Consider the following 15,057-nt stretch of genomic DNA (forward strand, 5'->3'; position numbering starts at 1 on the left):
AGAGAGAGGTGACGCTCAACAGGGAGGCAGGACCCCATCCCTCCACAGACCTCGGAGTGTGAGAGGCTCAGATGGGAACTCTGAGGGGCTGCCTTCTGGCATTAGCCAGGCCCACGGCCACAGAAGCGCTGGAGCTATGAAGGGCTCATCTTTGGGGACAAATCTGTCCAGAAGATAGAAGAAAACCCAGGCAGCTGAGGGTAGCCGGAAGGTGTCCCCATAGCAGTGTGGTTAAAAGCATTAGCTCTGATCAAAAAGCAGAGCCAGGCTGGGTGCAGTGGATGGTGCCTGTAATCCCAGTGCTTTAGGAGGCTGTGGTGGGAGGATCACTTGAAGCCAGGGGTTCAAGACCAGCTTGGGCAATGTAGTGAGACCTCATCTCCACAAACAATTTTAAAAATTAGCCAGGTGTGGTCGCATGTACCTATAGTCCCAGCTACTTGGGAGGCTGAGGTGGGAGAACTGCTTGAGCCCAGGAGTTCGAGTCTGCAGTGAGCTATGATCATGCCACTGTAGTCACCACTGTAGTCCAGCCTGGACAACTGAGCAAGATTCCATCTCAAAAACAAACAAACAAAAATACCAGAAACCCAGACATTAGATACCACAGATGAGAGAACACACCACCAACCCCTGGGGTTTCTGAAGGGATCAAATCTGAATCTGATCATGCCTTGAGATCCAGCTGACAATTTGCAAAAAATCCAGGGGCAGAGAAACATGTTGGGCTGCACCATGAGGAGGACATCAGTTTCTGACATCCACAAGCTCCAAACTGGAAAAACAATACAGGTCAAATGGTTCACATTCTTCAAAGCAAATTACAAGAAAAAGAAAGAGATGGGCTGGGTGTGGTGGCTCACGTCTGTAATCCCAGCACTTTGGGAGGCCAAGGCGAGTGGATCACCTGAGGTTGGGAGTTCCAGACCAGCCTGACCAACATGGAGAAACCCCATCTCTACTAAAAATACAAAATTAGCCGGGTGTGGTGGCGCATGCCTGTAATCCCAGCTACTCGGAAGGCTGAGGCAGGAGAATCGCTTGAACCCAGGAGGCAGAGGTTGCAGTGAGTTGAGATCGTGCCATTGCACTCCAGCCTGGGCAACAAGAGCGAAACTCCGTCTCAAAAAAAAAAAAAAAAAAAAAAAAAAGATGGAGAGAGAGAACTTATAGATCAAAAGAGACTAAAAAGTAGAGTGTTTTAAAAAATGGACCTGACCAAATGATAGTATCTAGGGATGTGCACTTGGGTGAAAAAAAAAACAAAACCAAACACAAAGAAACCCAAGGGAGTCCGGGCGCAGTGACTCACGTCTGTAATCCCAGTACTTTGGGAGGCCGAGGTGGGTGGATCACTTGAGGTCATGAGTTCAAGACCAGCCTGGCCAACATGGCAAAAACCCGTCTCTACTAAAAACACAAAAACTAGCCAGGCAGGGTGGTGGGTGCCTGCAATCTCAGCTACTCAGGAAGCTGAGGCACGAGAAGAGCTTGAACCTGGGCGGCAGAGGTTACAGTGAGCTGAGATTGTGCCATTACACTCCAGCCTGGACGACATAGTGAGATTCTATCTCAAAAAAAAAAAAAAAAAAAAAAAAGTGACCCAAGGGAATTATTACTATAAAAGTCAGGAAAGTGGTTGCTTTTAGAGAGAAGGAGGGGAAAAGCTATGATTGTGAAGGGGTACAGAGAGGAGCTTCTGGGATGTCTGACGAAGTTCTATTTCTTAACAAGTAAGGTGATTACAAGAATGTTTGCTGGAGTATCCCTTCATGCCCCTTGGAGGTGCCTGCTGCCTGCTTCTGCACTCCAACTGATGGCTGTCTTTCCTACAGAGGGGACACGGGTCTGAGTATCATGACTGAGGGATGAGGTTTGATGTTAACAAGCACATGTTTTTTGGCAGGGCAGGGTAGCCATGCCTGTAATCTCAGCATTTTGGGAGGCCAAGGCGGGTGAATCACCTGAGGTCAGGAGTTCAAGACCAGCCTGGTCAACATGGTGAAACTCCGTCTCTACTAAAAATACAACAAAAATTAGCAGGGCATGGTGGTGCGCACCTGCAGTCCCAGCTACTCAGGAGGCTGAGGCAGGAGAATCGCTTGAACCCGGGAGGCAGAGGTTGCAGTAAGCTGAGATCCCGCCACTGCACTCCAGCCTAGATGACAGAGAGAGACTCTCTCTGCCACCCCCCTCCAAGAAAAAAAAAAAAAAACAAGAAAAAAACACCAAAAATACCAAGCACTTGGTTTCTGACCCCAACTCTGCCACTTAAGGGAGTTAAGGGATGTACATGTATAGGATGTATGTGTGAAGGGAGTCCCTCACTATTTGTTTTTTTTATTTTTATTTTTAGTTTTTTTAAACATCAGTTTTTTTTTTTTTTTTTTTTTTTTTTTTTTTTTTTTTTTTTTTTTTGAGGCAAAATCCTCACTCTGTCACCCCTGCTGGAGTGTAGTGGTATGATCTTGCCTCACTGTAGCCTCTGCTTCCTGGGTTCAAGTGATTCTCCCGCCTCAGCCTCCCAAGTAGCTGGGATTACAGGTGTGCACCACCACGCCCAGCTAATTTTTTGTGTTTTTAATAGAGACGGAGTTTTACCCTATTGGCCAGGCTGGACTCAAACTCCAGACCTCAAGTGATCTGCCCGCCTTGGCCTCCCAAAGTGTTGGGATTACAGGTGTAAGCCACTGCGCCCAGCCATTATCTGTTATTAATGATAATAATATCATCTATCCTGTGGGGTGGATATGAAGAAATAACCCTTGCATAATGCTGAGTGGAGGGCCTGGCTCAGGGCCCTCACACATGCTGTTCCCTCTGCCTAGAGTGCTTTTCCCTGCACTCTTTGAATAGCTAGATCCTTCTCATTTCTGGGGTTGAACTTAAATGTCTTTTTCTTGATTTACCTATTGAAGGAAGGAAGGAAGGAAGTCACCACTACAGTTTATTTGTATTCTTCAGAGCACATATGAAATCTCTGGCCTGGGATATTTACTATATAACAATATGTTTGTATTTGCTTATTGTTTGAGGCTCCCTCCCACTTACTAGAATGTAAGCTCCATGTTGGCGGAGACCATTTCTACCTTGTCCAGCAAGGTATCTTCAGTGTCTAGTAGGCACTCAGCAATGATTTATTGTATTGGGCAGGCACAGTGACTCGCACCTGTAATTCCAGCACTTTGGGAGACCAAGGCAGGCTGATCACCTGAGGTCAGGAGTTCCAGACTAGCCTGGCCAACAGGATGAAACCCCATCTCTACCAAAAATACAAAAATTAGCCGGGCATGGTGGTGGGCACCTGTAATCCCAGCCACGTGGGAGGCTGAGGCAGGAGAATTGCTTGAGCCAGGAGGCAGAGGTTGCAGTGAGCTGAGGTTATGCCACTGTGCTCCAGCCTGGGCAACAGAGTGAAACTCCATCTCAAAAAAAAAAAAAAAAAAAAAGAAAAAGAAAAAGAAGAGATTTATTGTATAAATGAACAAAATCCATGAATATATAAATAAATAATTTGTTCACTTCTGTATCACGTGTCTCTCCGGGCTGGCTTAGGAGGAACACAAGGGCACAAATCTTGTCTGGCTTGTTCTCTCCTGTGTCTCCTGAAGCCCTTGCACTGTCCAGGTGCATACAACGTGCTCAGTAAATCTCATCACATGGATACGAAGCTCAGGGTGTGGTGGGGTAGCGGGATGAGGGCGATGACATTTGCGACCACGGCCCTCAGGTACAGGAAGGGCTCCAGGCCCCCTCCCTGGTGGCTCTCCTGGCCTCAGGTCTCCCTCTGCTCCAATTCTCGCCCTTTCTAAATCATTTCCTTGTGCTTCAGGGGCCTCAAAGTCATAGGCAGGGCCATGAAATGGGCAAAGGTAAAGAATTGGGAACTGGACAGACCTAGATTCTAGTTTTTTGTTTGTTTGTTTTCAGAGACAGGGTCTCACTCTGTTGCCCAGGCTGAAGCGCACTGGTGTGATGTTGGCTCAGTGCAGCCTCGACCTCCTGGGCTCAAGGGATCCTCCCACCTCAGCCTTCTGAATAGTTGGGACTATAGGCATGTGCCACCATGCCTGGCTAATTTTTTTGTACTTTTTGTAGAGACAGGGTTTCGTCATGTTGCCCAGGCTGGTCTCGAACTCCTGATATCAAGTGATCTGCCTGCCTCGGCCTTCCAAAGTTCTGGGATTACAGGCATGAGCCTCAACACCTGGCCTAGATTCTAGTTCTTGGCCATTTACAGTCACTGAGACTTTGAGCCAATTGCTGAAGCCTCAGTTTCCTTATCTGTTCAAAGAGAGATAATAATCAAAATAACAATAACAATATATCTGCCAAATAAGGTGTTGGTGATCAGATCGGGTAACAGACATGAAAGCCCAATACACATTGAACAGTCTCATACACATGTGTTGTCCCTGTTATTAGTAGCTACAAATTCTTTTTTAAAAATTGTATGTATTTAAGGTGTACAACATGATGTTTTAGTATAGTAGTTACAGATTCCTGAAACAGCCATTGAGAGCCAAATTCTAGGGTAAAATTGGAGTTTTAGGGAAGGAATGTTAGGTGTCCCCCAACATCTGTTCTTCTCATCCTCCTTAGTGACAACAACTCTCAGTTTCTACGACATTTTGAATCAAGATTATATTTCTCAGCTTCCTGTAGAGCTAGGTGTGGTCTCGTGCCCATGTTCTGGCTAATGGAATATGTCTTAGTCTATTTTGTGTTGCTATAAGAAAATACTTATGACTGGAAAATAACAATAGAAGTTTATTTGGCTCATGGTTCTGGAGGCTGGGAAGTCCAAGAGCATGGTGCTGGCATATGGCAAGGGCCTTCACGTTGCATCATCCTATGGCAGGAGGCGGAAAGGCAAGAGAGGGTGAGAACTAGTGAGCAGGAAGGGGTCCAAACTTGTGTATATGAAAAAGCCACTCTCATGACAACTCACTCACTCCCACAATGATGACATTAATCCAGTCATAAGGGCAGAGCCCTCATGACCTAATCACCTCTTATCAGACCCTACTTTTCCACATAGTTGCATTGGGGATTAGGTTTCCAACACACAGACTTTAGGGGACACATTCAAACCACAGCAGGATAGAAGCAGTTGTGTGTAACTTCTGGGAAGCATCCTCTTTAAGGAGACACCTAGTCTCCTTTGCCTTCCTTCCTCCTTGCTGGCTGAAATGTGGTTTTGTTGCCTGGAGCTTGAGCAGCCATCAACCATGAGGAAGAAGTCAGTGTTGAAGATGGGGGAACAACGAATTGAAGGACCCCCAGTCTCTAACAGCTTCTAGAAGCCCCCCTAAAAGCCCTGCAGTGCTCCCTTCAGATTCCTTTATAAGAAAAGTAGAAGACATTTCTGTATCATTTAAGCCCTTATTACTTTGAATCTTTCTGGCACTTGGAATCAAACTTAAATAGAACAAAATTACTCTTCATAAGACTTACTAGCTATGTGCCAGGCATTCTATTAAGCCCTTTACAAATATTAACTCATTAATTATCATAATAACTTTATGAGCTAGCAACACTATTTTCTCCATTTTACAGGTAAGTCTTGGATATTTCATGGAAAGAGGAAGGAAACAGTTCTTAAAATGTTTTCTAGGCCAGGGACAGTGGCTCACATCTGTAATCCCAGCACTTTGAGAGGCCAAAGTGGGAGGACTGCTTAAGCCCAGGAGTTTGAGACCAGCCTGAGAAACATACCAAGACCTCATTGCTACAAAAAATAAAAGCATTAGCTCAGCACTGTGGCACATGACTGTAGTCCCAGCTACTCAGGAGGCTGAGGTGGGAGGATTATTTGTGCCCAGGAGGTCAAGGCTGTGGTAAGCAGTGATTGTGCCACCGTACTCCAGCCTGGGTGACAGTGAGACCGTTTCAAAAACCAAAATAGGCCGGGCGCGGTGGCTCAAGCCTGTAATCCCAGCACTTTGGGAGGCCGAGACGGGCGGATCACGAGGTCAGGAGATCGAGACCATCCTGGCTAACCTGGTTAAACCCCGTCTCTACTAAAAAATACAAAAAACTAGCCGAGCGAGGTGGCGGGCGCCTGTAGTCCCAGCTACTCGGGAGGCTGAGGCAGGAGAATGGCGTAAACCCGGGAGGCGGAGCTTGCAGTGAGCTGAGATCCGGCCACTGCACTCCAGCCTGGGCGACAGAGTGAGACTCCGTCTCAAAAAAATAAAAAAATAAAAAAATAAAAAAACAAAAACCAAAATAAAATTTAAATGTTTTATTTTTAGTCCCTGTATCAGTCTGTTTTCATGCTGCTGATAAAGACATACCCAAGACCAGGCACTTTACAAAAGAAAGAGGTTTATTGGACTTACAGTTTCACATGGCTGGGGAGGCCTCACAATCACGGTGTAAGGCAAGGAGGAGCAAGTCACATCTTACGTGGATGGCAGCAGGCAAAGAGAGAGCTTGTGCAGAGAGACTCCCATTTTTAAAAACATCAGATCTCATGAGACCCATTCACTATTACGAAAACAGCACGAAAAATACCAACCACCATGATTCAATCATCTCCCACCTGGCCTCTCCCACACACATGGGAATTATGAAAGCTACAAGATGAGATTTGGGTGGGGACAAAATCTCATCTTGTAGAGCCAAACCGTATCAGTCCCTGTCTCTGTTCATTCTTTCATTCAACAAATATACACTGAGCACTTATCTTCCAGGTCCTCTGCTGGGTGTTAGGGATATATGAAAGAAAAAAAAAAAAAAAGGTCCAGTGCGGTGGCTCATACCTATAATCCTAGCACTTTGTGAGGTCAAGGCAGGCGGATCACCTGAGGTCAGGAGTTCAAGACCGGCCTGGCCAACATGATGAAACCCCATCTCTACTAAAAATACAAAAATTAGCCGGGCATGGTGGTGGGCACCTGTAATCCCAGCTACTTGGGAGGCTGAGACAGGAGAATTGCTTGAACCTGGGAGGTGGAGGCTGCAGTGAACCGAGACTGCACCACTGCACTCCAGCCTGGGTGACAGGAGCGGGACTCCATCTCAAAAAACAAAAAACAGCCTTGATCCCTAGTCTCATGGAGATAATTGTCTAGACTACTCTGTCCAATACAGTAGCCACTAGCCATATGTGGCTATTTAAATGAATTAAAGAATTAGTTCCCCAGACACAGCAGTCACATTTCACCTGTTCAATAGGCACATGTGGTGTGGATAGACTACCTTCCCGTCGTGGCAGAATGCTCTCGTCTGCAGGGGCAGCTGACAGGTAACCTGGCCATTTATAATTCAATGTGCAGGTGCTGGCTGTAGGACTCCTTGTTACCTGCCAATGTGTCCGGATCTAGGAAAGAAACTGAAAAGAATAAAACAGCTGCTTTCTTTTTGTTTCTTTTCTTTCTTTCTTTCTTTTTTTTTTTTTTTTTTTGAGACAGAGTTTCGCTCTTGTTGTCTAGGCTGGAGTGTAAAGATGTGATCTCGGCTCATCACAACCTCCGCCTCCCGGGTTCAAGCGATTCTCTGGCCTCAGCCTCCCGAGTAGCTGGGATTACAGGCATGCACCACCACACCTGGCTAATTTTGTATTTTTGGTAAAGATGGGGTCTCTCCATGTTGGTCAGGCTGGTCTTAAACTCCCGACTTCAGGTGACCCGCCTGCCTCAGCCTCCCAAAGTGTTGAGATTACACAGGCCTGAGCCACCATGCCCGGCCAGCTTTATTTATTTCTGAGTATGTGTACTTTAGTCCCTTTTATTCACCATCTCACTCTGTCTTTCCAGGTGAGGAAACTTAGGTTCAGAGAAGGAATGTGACTTGCCAAGCTTACATTGACATTGGGTAGTAAAGACCCTCCTGGCGTTCCTGACTCAACAACTGTGTCCTTAACACAATGAGAAAAGCCTGGGAGACGATGATACAGGCAGCTAACAAGCCGAGTGCAGTGGTACACGTCTGTAATCCTAGCTACTTGGGATCAATTAAGGCCAGGAGTTTGAGTGCAGCCTGGGCAACAGAGTGAGACTCTGTAAGTCTGTAAGGCATTCTCTTGAAGTTTGTGGGGATTTTTTTCTTTTTCTTTTTTTCTCCTGAAATAGAGTCTCACTCTGTTGCCCAGGCTGGAGTGCAGTGGCATGATCTCAGCTCACTGCAACCTCCGCCTCCTGGGCTCAAGCGATTCTCCTGCCTCAGCCTCCTGAGTAGCTGGGACCACAGGCGCCTGCCACCACGCCCGGCTACTTTTCGTACTTTTGGTAGAGACAAAGTTTCACCATGTTGGCCAGGCTAGTCTTGAACTCCTGACCTCAAGTGATCTGCCCACCTTGGCCTCCCAAAGTGCTGGGATTACAGGCATGAGTCACCGTGCCCAGCCTTCTTTTTTATTTATTTATTTATTTATTTTTGAGACAGAGTCTCACTCTGTTGCCCAGGCTGGAGTGCAGTGACATGATCTTGGCTCACTGCCGCCTCTGCCTCCTGGGCTCAAGTGATCCTCCCACCTTAGCCTTCCAAGTAGTTGGGACTACAGGCATGCGCCACAATGCCCAGCTACTCTTTTTATTTCTTGTAGAGATGGTGGGGGGGTGGGGTCTCACGATGTTGCCCAGGCTAGTATTGAACTCCTGGGCTCAAGCGATCCACATGCTTAAGCCTGCTAAAGTGTTGGAATCACAGGTGTGAGCCACAGTGCCCAGCTGAAGTTGCTTTCTATCGTACTCGTTGCAACTCTAGGAGGCTGAAAGTTATCACCATCTCATTCACAGATGAGGAAACCAAGGTGCAGAAGGGAAATGACTTGTCCAAGGCCACCCAGATGGGCAGGCACTTGCTTTTTCTGTTCTCTGCCTAGACCATGACCACCCTGGGGCTGGCTGGCTTTTTCACTGTGACTCATATCCTCTTGGGGGAAGCGAAGACACGCCAAGTCCATTCTCTCTCCTGCAAAGTTGGGGACTCGGCCAGGTTTCTCAGTTCGAGTTGCACCCTGGGGGCCAGGACCAGCAGACACGGCGGGCTGGTTCCCCGCCTCTCTGGATGGCTCTGGTCCCTCTGTGGTCTAACTCCCAGACACCCAAGATGAGCAAACTTGGTCTTGGGACCAGACCACCCACCTCAGTTTCAGGGCTGGCAGGACTGGCTCCCACCCCTGCCCTGTGTTTGCCTTTTGAACTTTAATTGTGAGCTTATTTTTAAGGGGGAAAAATATCCCATAAACTTAAAAATAGGCAGGACTTAATTAATAGTACTCTTTGTTCTTCTGATCCTTATCTGGACAGGAAGACACAACCCTTTTCAGTTTTATGGTCAAGGTGAAATTGCCTCTCAGGGCTCAAACACAGCTGCTTCATCTTCCCCTTTTGAACTCTGGCTCCCTTTGGCTTTTTCTCCCTTGGGGAGAAGGGTATTTCCCACTCCTTCACCTCAGCACTTCATCAAGGTCTTTTCTATTTATCAGCTCGTCAGTGGTACATGTTATAATTATTTCTTCATACATAATTAATAGCTTCTGTGCACTGAGGACTTCAATGGGCCAGGCACTCTGAATGGCTCCTAACAGCCCCACATGGCAGGTTTTCTAATTATATCCATTGTACAAGTGAGACAACTGAGGCCCAGAGAGGAGAAATGACTTTCCAAGGGCCATACAGCTCTAAGAAGTGGAGCTAGGCTTTAAATCCAGGTCTCTATGCCCCAAACACCCACGACTATGGTTTACCGATCATTTAGCTACGCGCTCAATGGTCCCACAATGCTAATTTTACAAACCACTTCCTGAACGGGCGTGGTGACACCTGCCTGTAATCGCAGTACTGTGGGATGCTGATGGGGGGAGCAGATCACTTGAGGTCAGGGGTTCGAGACTAGCCTGGCCAACATGGCGAAACCTTGTCTCTACTGAAAATACAAAAATTAGCCAGGCATGGTGGTGCATGCTTGTAGTCACAGCTACTTGGGAGGCTGAGGCAGGAGAATCACTTGAACCCTGGAGGCCGAGGTTGCAGTGAGATGAGATCACGCCACTGCACTCCAGCCTGGGTGACAGAGCAAGACACCATCTCCAAAAAAAAAAATCCTTCAATTTTTTGTTCATTTAAAATGTCTCATTTTCAACAATCCTACAAGGTGGGCCCAATTATTCTCTCCATCCCACAGATGAAGAAACTAAGGATCAGAGAGGTGAATTCATTTACCCAAAGTTACACAGTGATTAATGGCAGAGCTGTGATTTGCACCAAACTATGTTTGCTACATAGCCAGGCTCAAAGGAAAAGAAGTATATTAGATGCCAAAACATTGGATTCTGGCTGTTCATTGTGTGACTTTGGACACATTACTCAACCCTCTGAGCTTTAGCTTCTCATCTGCAGAAATGGGGACATGACCTATTTTTCCAACGTTTTGAGGTCATTAAGAGCATCAGATAAGTAGGAACCAATGATTATCGAGAAGCTGCTCTGTCAGGGCCTGGGTTTCTATGCCTTATTTCAGTTTTGGATGAAATTTTAGTGAATTTTGGACCAGGCACCATGGCTCATGCCTGTCACCCCAGCACTTTGAGAAGCCGAGGTGGGCGGCTCACCTGAGGTTCGGAGTTTGTGACCAGCCTGGCCAACATGGTGAAACCCCATCTCTACTAGAAGTACAAAAATCAGCCGGGCATGGTGGCACATACCTGTAATCCCAGCTACTCAGGAGGCTGGGGCAGGAGAATCGCTTGAACCCGGTAGGCGGAGGTGGCAGTGAGCAGAAATTGCACCACTACACTCCAGCCTGGGCAACAGAGTGAGACTCTGTATGGGGGGGAAAAAAATCCCTTCCATGTCGTCTGCATTTTCTACAAAAAGTGTATCTTTCTTTCACAGAGGAAAATAACTGCTGCCCATTTAAGAACTATCTATTTAGTCCTTACATCAATGTGACGTGCATTTCAGGAGAAAGGAGACTCAGCAAGAAAGGAAGCAATGTGACCGGGAAGCCGTTGAGGAAGGAACTGAACCCAGCTCTGTCTGTCCTCCAAATCTTGGTTCCTGTTACTCTACTGAGGGCAAGTCCTCCATCCTGAGAGAGTGCTGGAGGATTTGCAGAAATGTTTGCATCAAACCAGCCCCAGCTTAAGGAGGGGAGAATGCAGCCACCCCAAGTGTTTCTGGGCTCTCAGATGGGGATGACCTTCCACAGCAGGGAGGGTAAATGGGAGGCTGGAGCCCAAACTCCTCATTGCCTACAGATAAATGGCCTGGGCCCAGGGCCGCCTAGGGACTGACACTCTTCTCAGCTTTCGCAGGGCTCAGACTCCCTGCCTTCTGCATGATCCGTCCTGAGAACAAACCTGGGGCTATCTGGGGACCCCTCTGGGTCAGTGCTTTTGGATATAATCCTGCCCTGGGTTCGGGCCCTCTAGCCTGACTTTGACCTTTTTGTCTTCTGCCCCCATCCCTATCGAGGCTCGTGCCTATAATCCCAGCACTTTGGAAGGCCAAGGCACAAGGAGAGCCCAGGAGTTTGAGACCAGCCTGGGCTATATAGCAAAAGACCTCATCTCTACAAAAAAAAAGAAAAAGAGAAGTTTAGTGGGGCATGGTAGCACATGCGTCTAATTCCAATCACTAGGGAGACTAAGGTGGGAGGTTCCCTTGAGCCTGGGAGGTAGAGGCTGCAGTGACCCATGATTATGCCATGTACTCCAGCCTGGGCAACAGAGTGAAACCCTGTCTCAAAAAAAAAAAAAAAGGTCCGGGCGCAGTGGCTCACGCCTGTAATCCCTGCACTATGGGAGGCCAAGGCGGGCAGATCACCTGAGGGCAAGAGTTCGAGACCAGCCTGGCCAACGTGGTGAAACCCTGTCTCTACTAAAAATTCAAAAATTAGCTGGATGTGGTGACATGCCTGTAGTCCCAGCTACTCGGGAGGCTGAGGCTGGAGAATTGCTTGAACCCGGGAGGCAGAGGTTGCAGTGAGCCGAGATCGCACCACTGCACTCCAGCCTGGGCAACAGAGAGAGACTCCGTCAAAAAAAAAAAAAAAAAAAGGCATAGATCTAACAGCCTTTTACAGTACAATATGGGGGTCCTACTCCTGATACCACCTTAGGTGTGCAATTTTTTTTTTTTTTTTTTTGAGACCGATGCTTGCTCTGTTGCCCAGGCTGGAGTACACTGGCGCGATCTCAGCTCACTGCAACCCCTGCCTCCCAGGTTCAAGTGATTCTCCTGCCTCAGCCTCCTTAGTAGCTGAGACTACAGGTGCAAACCACCACGTTGGCTACTTTTTGTATTTTAGTAGAGACAGGGTGTCTCCTTGTTGGCCAGGCTGGTCTCAGACTCTTGACCTCAGGTGATCCGCCCACCTTGGCCTCCCAAAGTGCCGGGATTACAGGCGTGAGCCATCACACCCAGCCAAGAATTGAGGTGCTGCAGACTCGTACGGATTTGCAGCTACAAATAATTTTATCAAGAGTTCCTAAAAGCATATATCTGGGACCAGGTGCTGTGGCTCATGCCTGTAATACCAGCACTCTGGGAGGCCGAGGTGTGAGGATTGCTTGAGCCCAGGAGTTTGAAAGAGCTTGGGCAACATAGCAAAAGACCCCATCCCTACAAAAACATTTAAAAAAAAATTAGTGGGGCATGGTGGCACATGCCACTAGTTCCAGTTACTTGGGTGGCTGAGGTAGGAGGATCCCTTGAGCCTGGGAGGAAGAGGCTGTAGTGACCCATGATTGTGCCATTGTACTCCAGCCTGGGCAACAGAACAAGATCCTGTCTCGAAAAAAAAAAAAAAAAGCATAGATCTAGCAGCCTCTTACAGTACAAGGTGGGGGTATAAGTTCAGAAGGCAAGAAATCAAGAGACTTTCTTTTATTTATTTATTTTGAGACGAAGTTTTGCTTTTGTCGCCCAGGCTGGAGTGCAATGGGGCGATACTAGCTCACCGCAACCTCCGCCTCCCAGGTTCAAGTGATTCTCCTGCCTCAGCTTCTTGAGTAGCTGGGATTACAAGCATGCGCCACCATGCCTGGCTGATTTTGTATTTTTAGTAGAGATGGGGTTTCTCCATGTTGGTCAGGCTGGTCTCGAACTCCCAACCTCAGATGATCCACCCGCCTTGGCTTTCCAAAGTGCTAGGATTACAGGCGTGAGCCACCATGCCCAGCCAAGACTTTCATTTCAGAATAACAATCGGTTGAGTGCCTTGGCTTGTGCCAGGCACGAATCTGTCAAAAATAAAATCAGATCAAGTTAAAATTTCAGGAGTTAATTGTGCATACAAAGGAAGAGTCTGTGAATCGGGATATTACAAGATTGGCAAGAAGTCGGAATTGACAGCAGCTGTAGCACAAGAGGAAGTATTTTGACCCTTTTCATGATTGGCTGACATATTTTTTCAAAGACAAATAGAGCTGTTTAAGCTGATTTGTCTATGGCTGATTGGTTTAACTCCGTGGAATCATGCTAATAAGGGAAGAAAACTTATTCTTGTGCTTTATGTTTAGAGGTAGCATTTTGGAAAATCAGATGCTGAAGTTTTGGTTATGTGGCTATGGTGGTTGTTCTCAGAGGATCTAAACAATTGTTTCAGCTCTTATTTATCAATTCTAATGACTTTATTACATGCATTACCATCTTCTCCTCCTCTTCTTCATGTGGTTGTATTACCTTCTTTAATCCTCACGTCTGCCCTCTGAAATAGAAACTCTTCCAGACCAGGTGTGGTCACTCACACCTGTAATCCCAGCACTTTGGGAGGCCAAGGCAGGTGGATCACTTGAGGACAGAAGTTCAAGACCAGGCTGGCCAATATGGAAAAACCCTGTCTCTACTAAAAATACAAAATTTAGCTGTGCATGGTGGTACATGCCTGTAATCCCAGCTATTTGGGAGGCTGAGGCACAAGAATTACTTGAACCCAGGAGGCAGAGGTTGCAGTGAGCCGGGATCATGCCACTGCACTCTAGCCTGGGCAACACAGTGAGACTCTGTCTCAAAAAATAAGTAAAATAAACAATTCCAGTCATGTGCCATATAACATTTCAGTTAATGATGAGCCACATACATGATGGTGGTCCCATGAGATTATAATATTGGCTATATATAGGTATATATATGTGTATATATATACTTTTTTTTTTTTTTTGAGACAGGGTCTCACTCTGTCACCTAGGCTTAAGTGCAGTGGTGCGATTTCAGCTCACTGTAACCTCTGCCTTCCGGGTTCAAGCGATTCTTCTGCCTCAGCCTTCTGAGTAGCTGGGACTACAGGTGTGCCCCCACCATACCTGGCTAATTTTTGTATTTTTAGTAGAGACAGGGTTTTTCCACGTTGGTCAGGCTGGTCTTGAACTCCTGGCCTCAAGTGATCCACCCCCCTCAGCCTCCCAAAGTGCTGGGATTACAGGCATGGGCCACCGGGCTGGCCAATACTGTGTTTCTACTGTATCTTTGTTTAGATACACAAATACTTACCATTGTGTTCAACTGTCTACAGTATCCAGTAAGGTAACATGCTGCATAGGTTTGTAGTGTAGGAGCTATGGGCTAGATCATATAGCCTAGGTGTACAGGAGGCTATCCCCACCTAGGTTTGTGTAAGTACACTCTGTGATATTTGTACAATGACAAAATTGCCTAATGATGCATTTTTCAGAACGCATCCCTGTCATTCAGTGATGTATGACTGTTATCTCTATTTCACAATCGAGGAAACTGAAACTCAGAGAAGTACATCACTTGCCCAAAGCCACACAGTGGGTAAATGGGACTGGGCATGGGATGCAGGCAGCCTGTCTCAGATCCCATGCTCAGATCCCATGTGCTGCCTCCAGGGTCTCAGAATTTATCTTTTACAGAAAGGACAGCCTCATTCACGAGCAGCTGGATCTCAGAAAGACAACCAGGCTCCTTGGTACAAAGATGGGCCCAACCATGAATGGCATCTGAAGGGTCCAATAACAGGAGCTAGCCGGGTATCTTCTTCACCCTCTGGGGTGACCAAAAACACGACGGACCGAGAGAAGGCCTTTAGAGGCCTCCCCCAAAATTTAATCCATTTTTGTGATTGTTTCTCCTGGACTAGACT

This window comes from Chlorocebus sabaeus, chromosome 11, assembly GCF_047675955.1.
Source record: "Chlorocebus sabaeus isolate Y175 chromosome 11, mChlSab1.0.hap1, whole genome shotgun sequence".
NCBI classification, from domain to species: Eukaryota; Metazoa; Chordata; class Mammalia; order Primates; family Cercopithecidae; genus Chlorocebus; species Chlorocebus sabaeus.